Below are 15,228 nucleotides of genomic sequence, written 5' to 3'. Positions count from 1 at the left end.
GGTAGCATTGCTACGTTTTGTTAATACAGTGTATCCATAATTATAGTCTGCTCTGTTCGCGAGTTACCGCTTGGACTGTCTGAGTACATCACCCGGGATAAAAAAGATATATATTGACAGCGGTGGGATTCGAACCCACGCCCCCGAAGAGACTGGAGCCTTAATCCAGCGCCTTAGACCGCTCGGCCACGCTATCATATAACATAAACGGGGAAAATAACACAGTTAATACAAAGATATTGTCGTCTTTAATTGTTTCCAAACAGTCAGTATTGCCGCTAAATATTGATTACTAAGCAGTAAGGCCCGAGGGGGTGTGGTACAGTGCCTGGATACAGCCCTTAGCCTTGGTATATTGGCCATGTCCCACAAGCCCCAGAGGTGCCTCGTTGCCATTATAATTTTTTTATTTTTTTATGTTTTTTTATTTTATTAACAACAAATCAATACAGAAAGTACATAAGGGAACACAAGTATATATAGATTATATATAATGGACAATCGAGCTAGGGGGTACAATATCACATTACAATTACACAAGGACCTTAAGGGACATACATACACTTACAATTCTAACAGCTTTTTGTTAGTAGAGTGTTTAACTGTCTTAAAATACAGTTACATTTCTTTTTGTAGGGTAAGAAAATTTGTTTTTTTGTTAGTAAATTTACATTTGTGTATATGAAATGTGGACAAAAGAATAATGAAATGAATTACATAAAAATGTTTCAGCTTATTTCTATCGTATGTAAAGAATCTCTCCACAATAGTGTAAAATCTTCATAAATGTGTTCAATTATAAATCTACTGATGTCTTGCCACAGTTTTCTTACATATATACAATGCCAAAAAAGATGCAACACTGTTTCTGGGTCGTCATTACAAAAGGAGCAATTTGAGTTGATGTTTTCCTTAAACTTCTTCATATAGTGGTTGGCAGGATAATATTTATGAATAATTTTAAAGGAAACTTCCTTAATTTTGTTAACAAGTAGGTATGTGTGTGGCAACATCCAAACTTTTTTCCAACAGATATTATCAATAAATGCATTCCAATAAGGCATGACATAAGGTATAGATACAACATCCTGCTGAAACAAGGTTTGTATCGCTCTGTTGTTGAATGGACCAAAAGAGAAACAAATCTTTCCTACTGATGAGTCAACAGGGTCAATAGAAGGTAGGCTCTGAGGGTCAGGTCTTGACACGTTCCTGAATAACAGAGCAACACCTGAGGAAATGGCGTCTAAAACAATTGCAAAATTTTTAGGTGTTACAGGGACCTTGTAAAGTGATAAGAATTACTTATAACTGAGTAAAAGACCCTCTGCATTTACCAGTTGGCTCACCAATAGGATATTATTTCGGGAACCAATATTCTAAAAACAAATAAGTATTTTTATACAATATATCCCGATTATTCTATATATAATATCTGTGTGGAGAAAAATTGTGTTTATAAATTAAGGACCATGACAAGAAAACCTGCCGTTGAAAAGCAGAAAGTTTCACTGGAATTTTGTCAATATTATAATTGCAATTCCTCGGCCCAGTACCACCAGTGCCAACACCACGCACCAAGCTTCCTGTGCGTCTCCAGAGTCCAGTACGCCCTGTTCCTCCTCCCCGCACTAGCCCTGAGATGCGTGTCCCCAGCCCGGTACCACCAGTTCCGGCACCACGCACTAGGCCTAATGTGCGTCTCCAGGGTCCAGTATGCCCTGTTCCTCCTCCCCGCACTAGCCTTGATGTGCGTTTCCTTAGTCCGGTACCACCAGTTCCGGCACCACACACCAGGCATACTGTGCACATCAGCCGGCCAGAGTCTGCCGTCTGCCCAGCGCCGTCTGAGCCGTCCCTCTGCCCAGCGCCGCCTGCGCCGCCCGTCTGCCCAGCGCCGTCAGAGCCGCCCGTCTGTCCTGAGCCGCCAGAGCCGCCCGTCTGTCCTGAGCCGCCAGAGCCGCCCGTCAGTCAGGAGCCGCCAGTGCCGCCCGCCAGTCAGGAGCCGTCAGTGCCGCCCGCCAGTCAGGAGCCGCCAGAGCCGCCAGTCAGCCAGGAGCCGCCAGAGCCGCCAGTCAGCCAGGACCTGCCAGAGTCGCCAGTCAGCCAGGAGCTGCCTTCCAGTCATGAGCTGCCCTCCAGTCATGAGCTGCCCTCCAGTCATGAGCTGCCCTCCAGTCATGAGCTGCCCTTTGTTTAGTTGGTCAGGATGTGAGCTGGGTGGGTATATTCCATGTTATGTGTTTTCATTGGTTTAGGGTTGTCTAACTAGCCTGATATGGATCTCAATCAGAGGCAGGTGTTTTACGTTGTCTCTGATTGAGAACCATATTAAGGAAGGCTGTTCTCACTGTTTGTTTGTGGGTGATTGTTGCCGTGTCTGTTTGTTCGCCATACGGTACTGTTTTCGTTCGTTTGTTCACGTCGTTTATTGTTTTGTATTTTGTCAGTGTTCTGTTTGTTGGATCATCATTAAAATTCATCATCATGAACATTTACCACGCTGCGCCTTGGTCCTCCTCTCTTCCACCTAACGACGAGCGTGACAACTATTTTAAGTGCATATGAAAACTGATCATAAAATAATTGAATAAAAAATGTTTTACATATACACGTTCCTAAGATCTTTTTTTGGAAATAAGTATTAATAACTAAATGGAACAATAACCGTGTAAAGTCAGAGCAGACCTGTATGCCCCTTTAAAACAGTATCTTAGTTACTGTATACATAAAAAATAAATACAGCTTTCAATCTTCTTCATAAGTTTGTAAACAAAATAGGTCTTCTGGTCATACAAGAACAAACTAATAAATTGAAGTACCTGAGTATTCCTGAAAAATAGTCACCTGATGCTTGTTAGGTAAACAACATAAGGAAAATGAGAATACCATGGCTGAAACCATCACCCTGTTCCTTCTGGTGGGATTTTAGGGAGGAATATGGATTTCTGAACCGTTGATGAAGCCTTGTCCTCCGATGAAGTAAGCAGTCTTTCCCTCATTTCGTGCTATCTTGATCGTTGGCCACAACTTGTTCCTTCTTTCTATGTACACCAGGCTGAGATGCTCGGCGAAACGCATACCATGGCTCTGAAGGAAGGCGTTCTTCCTAGCAGCTTTCCAGACAGCATCCCTGTAGAATCTGGCAGTGAAGAGGATGATGATACCCCTTGGTCTTGAATCGTTTTGCTGTTGCTTCTTGCCGAGGCGATGCACAACGTCGATGGTATCACCAACTTTGTTCTTCTCTGCAGGCATAACTTCTTGGCAGATGCGGATGGCCTCTCCTCGCACATCTTCATTCTCCACCTCTGGCAAGCCGTAGAGTCTCAGGTTCCATCTTCTTGTGTATTGTTCCAGATCAGTGAGACGTCTATGGTAGACATTGTTATTCTTTTCCACCTTTTCCACACTTTTTTCAACTTTTGCCACTCTCGTTTTCACATCCTTGATTTCACCACATGCAAACTCCACAGTCTTTTTCAAGCCTTCGATAACCATGGTGTTCGCGCCAACCATTTTCTCAATGGCGTCAGACCTGGAGTTGATGAGTAAGGAGAGGGTAGCCACGATGTCAGAGTTCATGTTGGGTTTTTTGGAGGGTGGAGGTTTGCACGGAGTAACCGGTAAAGAGGGGAATTCGTCATCTAAAAACAGCATTCGAAAGCATGATATTATCCATAGGCCAAGCGTAGTTATGGCAGTTGTCTATAAGCACGTTCCTCTCTTGTTGATTAGCAATAGAACGGCTAACTTCTTCCTTTCTTTTTTTGTCACGACTTTGCATGAACATGCCGAAATAAATTATCCAATTATTATTCCAGTAACAGGAAAGGTCTTATATCTTGAACAAATAAAAATAGTAATGACTGTAAACTTGTTTTTTTCCCACAATCTTTCTGAAGTTTGGTACGGAGCTCGGTAAAAAAGCATCTGTTCAAGCCGCCATCTTGGCACCTTTCAACTGGTTACCAATGTAATTAGAGCAGTACAAATAACTGTTTCGTCACACCCGTTGTATATGGTCTGTTATAGCACAGACTGGAATATGTTTGGAGATTCATCAGATGGCATTGAGGATTTTACCACATCATCAGTCACCGGCTTCATTAATACGTGCTTTGATAACCTCCTCCCCACAGTGACCATACCGAGCTGGAGCCGAGCTGGAGAGCGTGCCCAATTTGAATCGAGCGCAGAGCGAGCTTCCCAAAGACTGGAGCTTTGGCCTTCTTGCCCTCTCCAATTTCGCTCCAGTACTATTAAAAGCGATTAAAGGGCTTTATAAATACATTTGATTTTGATTTGATTTGATTTTTGCTTTAGCTACTGTCATGGAGTTTGCTAAATATTTTCATAAATTAACATAATGAATGTACTAAGTGCACATGCTAACAGAATGGAACGAGGTGGATAGCTAGCTAAGTGTGTCAGTCACTGTAGCAAAGTATTTATAAACAAACAATCAAATCTCTTAAACGTTTAATTCATTTTCGTTATATTATCAATACAATAGACTATCATTGATTTTGTCCCGATAAGCCTGACATTACCTCTTTAAAGGAGCTTTCCGTTTTGATAGGGTTATTTTGCCTAAATGTTTTTGTTTTGTTGCCAAAAACAAGTCTGCATCCCTGCCCAGCCTGGCAAGAGTGGCCTGAAGGGTGTTTAGCATTCATAGTATGGTTCCTACCCCAGTGGCTCTGCAAGCACAGAGACGGTATTCTCCAATGCTGGCCTGCTCTCCAGGCACCATTGCATGAACCTGAACCTGAAGCCACCAGACCCTGGACAAACTCGTGTTTCTAAAAGTGAATTCCAAGGCACTGCAGACTGAGCCTAATAAAGCAATTTCCATTTAATTTGTATTTAATTCTAAGTCACAGTAATTCACATTTATAGACTATAATGATTTACTACAACGAAATGTTGTTTAAATGCTGAGCACATAATGTTCCTGCCAGCCTAGTGTGTTGCACTTGCATATGCTTCACAATGTATTTATTTGTAGGCTACAGCCTTGAAATAATTGAAATAACAGGCTAATAATAAAGCCTAAATTATTCAGTTTAGTTCCTTCTTTTGCTACCTGTCTGGCACCGGACCTATTTAGAGTGTTTATATGATGTTTAATACGAGATGTAGACTATTTGAAATGATGAGCGCTTCTTACAGTCAGTTTTTCATGTTGTTTATTAAAATCATTTTCATTCAAATCATATGGTTTGCTTTCAATACTTCAAAACCAAATGGTAGGTCCATGTAGTCACAAAAATAGATGGGTGTTTGTTAAATGGGGATTTTAATGAATGAAGCGAATTTGGAGCGACAGTTTTTTTCTTCCTGTGAGCGATGCAGTTGAGCTGTCAACTCTGCACACACACTCTGGAGCATATGTACATATCCCAACCAGAAACCATGGATTACAGGCAACATCTGCACTGAGCTAAAGGCTAAAGCTGCCGCTTTCAATGAGCTGGACACTAACTGGACGCTTATAAGAAATCGCACGAACCATCAAACAGGCAAAGCATCAATATAGGTCTAAGATCGAATCCAACTACACCTGCTCTGACGTTCATTGTATGTGGCAGGGCCTTTACGGATTACAAAGGGAAACTCAGCCACGAGCTGCCCAGTGACACAAGCCTACCAGACAAGCTAAATGCCTTCTACGCTCGCTTTGAGGCAAGCTGAACCATTCCTGAAAGCACCAGCTGTTCCGGATGACTGTGTGATCACTCTCTCTGAAGCCAATGTGAGTAAGATCTTCACAACATTCACAAGGCCGTAGGGCCAGACGGATAACCAGGAAGCTTACTCAGAGCATATGCTGACCAGCTGGCAAGACTCTTCACTGACATTTTCAACCCCTCCCTGACCCAGTCTGTAATACCTACATGTTAACAAGCAGACCACCATAGTCCCCGTGCCCAAGAACTGCAAGGTAACTTGTCTAAATGACTATCACCCCGTAGCACTCCGTGAAATGCTTTGAAAGGCTGGTCATGGCTCACATCAACACCAACATCCCAGATACCCTGGACCCACTCTAATTCGCATACTGCCCCAACAGATCCAGTGTACTTTTTGCTCCATACATTTTCCCTGACACCCAAAACTACTCATTACATTTTGAATGCTTAGCAGGACAGAAAATTGTCAAATTGGCACACTTATCAAGAGAACATCCCTGGTCATCCCTACTGCCACTGATCTGGCGGACTCACTAAACACAATACCTTTTAAAATCAAAGTGGAATTATGTTTCTGGAAATGTTTACAAATGAATAAAAAATGAAAAGCTGAAATGTCTTGAGTCAATAAGTATTCAAACCTTTTGTTATGGCAAGCCTAAAACAGTTCAGGATAAAACATCTCACATAAGTTGCATGGACTCACTCTGTGTGCAATAATAGTGTTTAACATGATTTTTGAATGACTACCTCATCTCTGTACCCCACACATACAATTATCTCTAAGGTCCCTCAGTCAAGCAGTGAATTTCAAACACAGATTCAACCACAAAGACCAGGGAGGTTTTCCAATGCCTCAAAAATAAGGGCACCTATTGGTAGATGGGTAAAAAACAACAGACATTGAATATCCCTTTGAGCACAGGGAAGTTATTAATTACACTTTGGATGGTGTATAAATACACCCAAACACTACAAATATACAGGCGTCCTTCTAATTCAGTTGCCGGAAAGGAAGGAAACCGCTCTGGGATTTCACCATGAGGCCAATGGTGACTTTAAAACAGTTACAGAGTTGGCCTCCCGAGTGGCACAGGGGTATAAGGTGTCACTACATACCTGGGTTCGATTCCAGGCTGTGTCACAGCCGGTCATGACCAGGAAACCCATGAAGCAGCACATAATTGGCCCAGCATCGTCCGGGTTAGGGGAGGGTTTGGCCTTGTGGCGGGCCGGGCTCCTGCAAGCTGACTTCGGTCGCCATCTGGACGGTGATTCCTACGACACATTGGTGCGGCTGGCTTCTGGGTTAAGTGAGCAGTGTGTCAAGAAGCAGTGCAGCTTGGCAGGGAGGATGCATGGCTCTCGACCTTCACCTCTCCCGAGTCCGTAGTGGAGTTGCAGCGATGGGACAAGACTGTAACTACCAATTGGGGAGATTTTTTTTTAAAGAATAATAATAATAAGATATAAATAAATACAAATAAATAAAGTTTAATGGCTGTGATAGGAGAAAACTGAGGATGGATCAACAAAATTGTAGTTACTCCACAATACTAACCTAAATGACAGAGTGAAAAGAAGGAAGCCTTTACAGAATAAAAAAAATATATATATACATTTTTGCAATAAGGCACTAAAGTAAAACTGCAAAAAATATATTTAAAAAATGATCTTTATCATGAATATTTGGTATTTTTGGTATTTAATTAGGATCCCCATTAGCTGTTGCAAAAGCAGCAGCTACTCTTCCTGGGGTCCATACAAAACAGAATTACATATACAGAACATCATTAGACAAGAACTGCTCAAGGACAGAACTACATACATTTTCTTTAAAGACACACATAGCCTACATATCAATGCATACACACAAACTATCTAGGTCAAATAGGGGAAAGGCGTTGTGCCACAAGGTGTTGCTTTATCTGTTTTTTGAAACCAGATTTGCTGTTTATTTGAGCAATATGAGATGGAAGGAAGTTCCATGCAATTAGGACTCTATATAATACTGAATGCTTTCTTGAATTTGTTCTGGATTTGGGGACTGTGAAAAGACCCCTGGGGGCATGTCTGGTGGGATACATGTGTGTGTCTGAGCTGTGTGTAAGTTGACTATGCAAACAATTTGGGATTTTCAACACATTAATGTTTCTTATAAAATAAGAAGTGATGCAGTCAGTCTCTCCTCAACTCTTAGCCAAGAGAGACTGGCATGCATAGTATTAATATCAGCCCTCTGACTACAATTAAGAGCAAAACGTGCCGCTCTGTTCTGGGACAACTGCAGCTTCACTAGGTCTTTCCTTGCAGCACTGGACCACATAACTGGACAATAATCAAGATTAGACAAAACTAGAGCCTGCAGAACTTGCTTTTTGGAGTGTGGTGTCAAAAAAGCACAACATATCTTTTTTACGGCCAGACCTCTCCTCATCTTTACAGCCATTGAATCTATATGTTTTGACCATGACAGTTTACAATCTAAAGTAACACCAAGTAAGGTCTAGAACTTAAGGAATGATTTGTACCAAATACAATGCTCTTAGTTTTAGAGATGTTTAGGACCAGTTTATTACTGGCCACCCATTCCAAAACAGACTGCAACTCTTTGTTAAGCGTTTCAGTGACTTCTTAGCTGTGGATGCTGATGCGTATATGGTTGAATCATCAGCATACATGGACACACATGCTTTGTTTAATGCCAGTGGCAGGTCATTGGTAAAAATAGAAAAGAGTAGAGAGCCTAGAGAGCTGCCCTGCAGTACACCACACTTTACATGTTTGACATTAGAGAAGGTTCCATTGAGTTCTATTAGATAGATAGCTCTGAATCCACGATATGTGTTATGAAAAGCCATAACACATATGTTTTTTCAACAACAGGTTATGGTCAATAATATCAAAGGCTGCACTGAAATCTAACAGTACAGCTCCCACAATCTTCTTATTATCAATTTCTATCAACCAATCATCAGTCATATGTGTCAGTGCAGTACATGTTGAGTTCCCTTCTCTATAAGCATGCTGAAAGTCTGTTGTTAATTTATTTACAGAGAAATATCATTGTATTTGGTCAAACACCATTTTTCCCAACAGTTTGCTTAGAGCTGGCAGAAAGCTTATAGGTCTGCTGTTAGAACCAGTAAAGGCCTGTTTAACACTCTTGGGTAGCGGAATTACTTTGTCTTCCCTCCAGGCCTGAGGACAAAGACTTTCTTCTTGGCTCAGATCAAAAATATGACAGATAGGAGTGGCTATAGAGTCAGCTACCATCCTCAGTATCTTTCCATCTAAGTTGTCAATGCCAGGAGGTTTGTCATTATTGATCGATAACAATAATTTTTCCACCTCTCCCACACTAACTTTACAATATTCAAACTTGCAATGCTTTTCTGTCATTATTTGTTTGTTTTTTTATGCATGAATACAATTGCTCACTGTTCGTTGTTGGCATTTCCTGCCTAAGTTCGCACACTTTGCCAATGAAATAATAATTTAAATAATCGGCAACATCAAATGGTTTCGTGATGAATAAGCCATCTGATTCGATGAAAGATGGAGTTGAATTTGTCTTTCTGGCCATAATTTCATTTAAAGTACTCCAAAGTTTTATATCATTGATCTTGGCTTCATAATACAGTTTCTTCTTCTTTTTGTTGAGTTTAGTCACATAATTTCTCAATTTGCAGTAAGTAAGCCAGTCAGAAGCGCAGCCAGACTTATTAGCCACTCCTTTTGCCCCATCTCTTTCAACCATAGTTTTTCAATTCCTCATCAATCCATGGAGCCTTAGCAGGTCTAACAGTCAGTTTCTTAACAGGTACATGTTTATCAATAATTGGAAGAAGCAATTTCATAAATGCATCAAGTGCAGCGTCTGGATGCTCCTAATTAATCACATCAGACCAACAAATACTTTTATCATCATCCACATAAGGGTCACAGCAAAATCTTTTGTATGATCTCTTATACACTATTTTAGGTCCGGCTGTTGGAACTTTGGCTTTTCCTGGATATAGCCACTATATTGTGATCACTGCTAGGGCTTGGCAGTATACCGTAATTTACTATATACCGATATTGATGCACGGACCGGTTTGGGTTTTTACTTTACCTTCTGTAACGGTATTTGAATGTTTGGTTTGTTAAATGTGATACGCCGTGTGTAACGTCCATTTGTATAGTTTACTCCGCTACTTGAGTCATCCTTCTCTGCTCTCTCTCTCTCTCCATGCCGCTTTCCACACAGACCTAGTCCCACCCCCTGTCACTCAAGGAGCACATTTGTTGTTGCTTGACCACGAGACACTTTCGTTCAGTCTGCATGGTCAATGCAGCACATGCAATAATGTTGATGACAACAATGTTGTTTCCACTTTGATCTTAATATAAATCCACAAGTGTTCTATAATTACAAAATTAGTTTGTTTTTTACATCTGCAAACAGCTAGTTTTGTATTTTCTTAGCAAGTTAAGCTAAATTGTGTTAGCCACTAATGCTAATCGCTAGTTAACTATATTCTAACTATAGAATTAGAAAAAACATCTATTTCCATGATTCCAAAAGTTCACCCAAGTGAAAATAAGGCCTAGTTTTTTGCCCTTAATCGTGGCAGTATGGAAATTATCTCAAATGAGTGCAGGAAATGCAGAAATTGATGGAAATGCAGGAAATTATTTTAGGTTGAAGTTGAATTGAACAGTATAAAACAATCAGAATGGAGAAAGACCCATTGAAATCACGCACCACTCATAAAGCAAATGTAGAACTTTTATCAATATTAAACAATACAGTCAAATACCGTCATATCGTCAAAAAATTTGAAAAATACCATGATATGATATTTTTGCCATATCGCCCAGCCCTAATCACTGCATCCAATGGGTATGGATATAGCCTTAGAACAAAGTTCTACAGTATTAGTAAAAATGTGATTGATACATGTGGATGATCTTGTTCCTGTAGTGTTTGTAAACACCCTGGTAGATTGATTAATTACCTGAACCAGATTGCAGGCGCTGGTTACAGTAAGAAGCTTCCTCTTGAGCGGACTGCTTGATGAAAACCAGTCTATATTCAGGTCCCAAAGAAAGTAGACCTCTCTGTTTACATCACATACACTATCAAGCATTTCACACACCACAACTCTTCAATAACAATTGACATAAGATCTTCTCTAAGCATTACAGGGATATGGCTCTGAATATATACAGCAACACCTCCCCCATAAGCATTTCTATCTCTTCTATAGATGTTATATCTTTGTATTGCTACTGCTGTATCATCAAATTAATTATCTAAGTGAGTCTCAGAAATGGCTAATATATGAATGTCATCTGATGTTAGCAAGTTATTGATTTCATTAACCTCATTTCTAAGGCTACATATATTAATATGGGCTATTTTCAGCCCTTTCCTGGGTAGCTTATCAGATATAGATATAACACTGAAAAGAGCAAACAAAGCAAGAGAAACAATATATTAATTCAGCAGTCCATTAATCAATTGGTGTGTGTGTGTGCTGCGGGGTTGAAGCTACGAACCCATAGGCTCGGCTCTCTCACCCTTCCAAGCTTCTGGGAGGGAGGGTGGACAATAAGCCTGTCATAGCGGATGTAAGCAATATCCCCACCCGCTTTGGCAGCTTTCATGGCTGGGATCAGATCTTTCCTCTTCTGTGGCACAGCTTCAGGATAGTCCTTGTTGAGGAAGATATACGTTCCTCTCAAGTTCTTGGCTCTTTCCAGAACAGCTACCTTGTCCGTGAACCTCAGGAACTTGACCACTATTGGCCTGGGCCTATCACCTTTTATTTATTTTTTTTTATTTTTTTTTATTTAACCTTTATTTAACCAGGTAGGCAAATTGAGAACAATTTGGGCCGGTGGTGGGTTTTCCAGTCCTGTAGGCAGCGCTCTACCTCAATCTTCAATCTTCAATTTCTCAGAGATCGTTTCCCTCACTTTGTCCTCAGACTCCGTCCAGGTCTCATGTGGAGATTCTGCAATTCCATCCACAGCCATGTTGTTCCGCCTTGATTGTCCCTCGAGATAGTCTGATTTACTGGTCATTGTTATCATGGATTCACACACAGAACTGATGTCCTCTCTCAATGACTTACAGATTGCTGTCATCTTGCCATTCTCCTGTTTCAACTCATCAAGCTGACTCTGGGAGAACTGCAAACTGTTCTTCAGGTCCTGGGCCTCTCTGGTCAGGTCGTCCATTCTTTTATTAGTAGAATCCACTAGTATTTGGACAAAACACTTGAAGCTATTTTCTTGTTGTTGTAACAACTGCTTGTAGGTCTATATTTGTTCATTTAAAAGATCTTTCACGTGTGATAGAGAGACACCACTGTCCTCAACGGTACTCCTGCCGGCTTTGGTCTTTGTCACGGTAGCTAGCAACGTAGGTTATGCTGTTACTCCTCGCAGTTCCAGACAGGGCAGGTCATGGTGAAGATTCAAAACAACAAACAGCAGGATTCTAGACAGCCACAAACCCGGGACAATCCACGGTCCCAGGTACAATGGCTAATAGCGTCACGGGCTGCGTTCAAGAAAACCCCGCTAGCTTGATATGCAGCTAGCTAGCAGGTAGGCTAGCTGCGATGCCAAATAGCTCCTCAGACCCGTCCTTGGTCGGCAGGATCACTGGAGAGACAACCAGTCCCAGCAACTGATGCCAACTGCGTCACGGGATACAAACTAAGAAGCTAGCTAGCTACCAAGAATACAAAGCGTTATGTTTTGAGCAAATCCAACACAACACATCACTGACTACCACTCATATTTTCAAGCATGGTGGTTGCATCATGTTATGTGTATGCTTGTCATTTAGCAAGGACTAGGGAGTTTTTTAGGATAAAATTAAACGGAATAGAGCTAAGCACGGGCAAAATCCTAAAGGAAAACCTGGTTCAGTCTGCTTTCCAACAGACACTGGGAGACAAATTCATCTTTCAGCAGGACAATAACCTAAAACACAAGGCCAAGTATACACTGGAGTTGAAGACGCCATTGAATGTTCTTGAGTGGCCTAGTTACAGTTTTGACTTAAATCATCTTGAAAATCTAGCAATAATCAATAACCAACTTGACAGAGCTTGAATAATAAAAAAAATAATAAAGTGCAAATATTGTACAATCCAGGTGTGCAAAGCTCTAAGAGACTTACCCAGAAAGACTCACAGCTGTAATCGCTGCCAAAGATGATTCAAACACGTATTGACTCAGGGGGTTGAATACTTATCTAATCAAATCATGTTTATTTTTTATTTTTACAAATGTTAGAATTTTGTGTAGATCGTTGACAATTTGTAAAACATTTAAATTAATTTAAATCCCACTTTGTAACACAACAAAATGTAAGCGGTGTGAATACTTTCTGAAGGCACAAATATACACACACATGCATACTGACGCCACACACACACACACACACACACACACACACACACACACACTACGCTGTTGCTAGTCACTTACTCCTACCTGCAGTATATATATTTTTATTTATTTAATCTTTATTTAACTAGGCAAATCAAGAAACAATTCTTACTTACAGTGACGGCCTACTTGTAAAGACCCCCCGGCCAAACCCTCCCATAAACCGGACGATGCAGGGCCAATTGTGCGCCGTTTGTGATAGAGCCTGGGATCAAACCTGGGTCTGTAGTGATGCCTCTAGCACTGTGATATAGTGCCTTTAGACCACTGTGCCACTCTGGAAGCCAAAATATATGTACATAGCTACCTCAATTACCTCGTACCGTTGCACATCAACTCAGTACAGGTACTCCTTGCATACAGTGCATTCGGAAAGTATTCAGACCCCTTCACTTTTTCCACATTTTGTTATGTTACAGCCTTATTCTAAAATGGATTAAATTAATGTTTTTCCTCATGTACACACAATACCCCATAATGACTAAGCGAAAACACGTTTTTAGAAATACCTTATTTACATAAGTATTCAGAACCTTTGCTTTGAGATTCGAAATTGAGCTCGGGTGCATCCTGTTACCATTTATCATCCTTGAGATGTTTCTACAACTTGATTGGAGTCCACCCATGGTAAATTCAATTGATTGGACATGATTTGGAAAGGCACATACCTGTCTATATAAGGTCCCACAGTTGACAATGAATGTCAGAGCAAAAACCAAGCCATGAGGTCGAAGGAATTGTCTGTAAAACTCAGGATTTTGTCGAGGCATAGATCTGGGGAAGGGTACCAAAAAACTTCTGCAGCTTTGAAGGTCCAAGAACACAGTGGCCTACATCATTGTTAAATGGAAGAAGTTTGGAACCACCAACTCTTCCTAGAGCTGGCCTCCCGACCAAACTGAGCAATCGAGGGAGAAGGACCTTGGTCAGGGAGGTGACCAAGAACCTGATGGTCACTCTGACATAGCTCCAGAATTCCTCTGTGGAGATGGGAGAACCTTCCAGAAGGACAGCCATCTCTGCAGCACTCCACCAATCAAGCCTTTATATATTTTTTATTTAACTAGGCAAGTCAGTTAAGAACAAATTATTATTTACGATGAAGGCCTAACCCGGCCGACACTGGGCCAATTGTTTGCCACCCTATGTGACTGCCGAATACGGCCGGATGTGATACAGCCTGGATTCGAATCAGGGACTGGTAGCCCTATGGTAGAGTGGCCAGACGGAAGCCACTCCTCAGTAAATGGCACATGACAGCCTGCTTGGGGGTTTGCCAAAAGGCACCTAAAGGACAGACCATGAGAAACAAGATTCTCTGGTCTGATGAAACCAAGATTGAATGCCAAGTGTCACATCTGGAGGAAACCAGGCACCGCTCATCACCTGGCATATACCAGGGGATGTTTTTCAGCAGCAGGAACTGGGAGACTAGTCAGGATGGAGGAAAAGATGAACGGAACAAAGTACAGAGCGATCCTCGATGAAAACCTGCTCCAGAGCACTCAGGACCTCAGACTGAGGATGAAGGTTCACCTTCCAACAGGACAAGACCCTAAGCACACAGCCAAGACAATACAGGAGTGACTTTGGGACAAGTCTCTGCATGTCCTTGAGTGGACCAGCCAGAGCCTGGACTTGAACCCGATTGAACATCTCTGGAGACCTGCAAATAGCAGTGCAGCGACGCTCCCCATCCAACCTGACAGCGCTTGAGAGGATCGGCAGAGAAGAATGGGAGAAACTCCAAAAATACAGGTGCGCCAAGCTTGTAGCGTCAAACCCAAGAAGACTCTATAATCGCCGCCAAAGGTGCTCCAGAAAAGTACTGAGTAAAGGGTCTGAATACTTATGTAGATGTAATATTTCAGTCAATTATTAATACATTTGCAAAAATGTCTAAATCTGTATTTTCTTTGTCATTATGGGATATTGTGTGTAGATTGGGGGGGAAAAAACATGTAATCAATTTTAGAATAAGGCTGTAACCTAACAAAATCTGGAAAAGGTGATGGGGTCAGAATACTCGCCGAAGGCACTGTGTGTGTCTGTGTATATATATATGTATATAATAAAA

At 41.3% G+C, this 15,228-nt stretch overlaps 1 non-coding gene across 1 annotated transcript; it reads right to left on the bottom strand.

Moving 5' to 3' along the window:
• Window positions 1–114: 114 nt before the first annotated feature.
• trnal-aag (transfer RNA leucine (anticodon AAG)) lies at window positions 115–196 on the bottom strand. Its single transcript has one exon. It is a non-coding gene; the product is annotated as a tRNA-Leu (tRNA).
• Between the last annotated feature and the right edge of the window lie 15,032 nt (window positions 197–15,228).

Source organism: Salvelinus alpinus, chromosome 7 (assembly GCF_045679555.1).
Source record: "Salvelinus alpinus chromosome 7, SLU_Salpinus.1, whole genome shotgun sequence".
NCBI classification, from domain to species: domain Eukaryota; kingdom Metazoa; phylum Chordata; class Actinopteri; order Salmoniformes; family Salmonidae; genus Salvelinus; species Salvelinus alpinus.
Note: the sequence above shows the minus strand (reverse complement) of the source record. Positions and strands in the feature narration are given on the sequence as shown.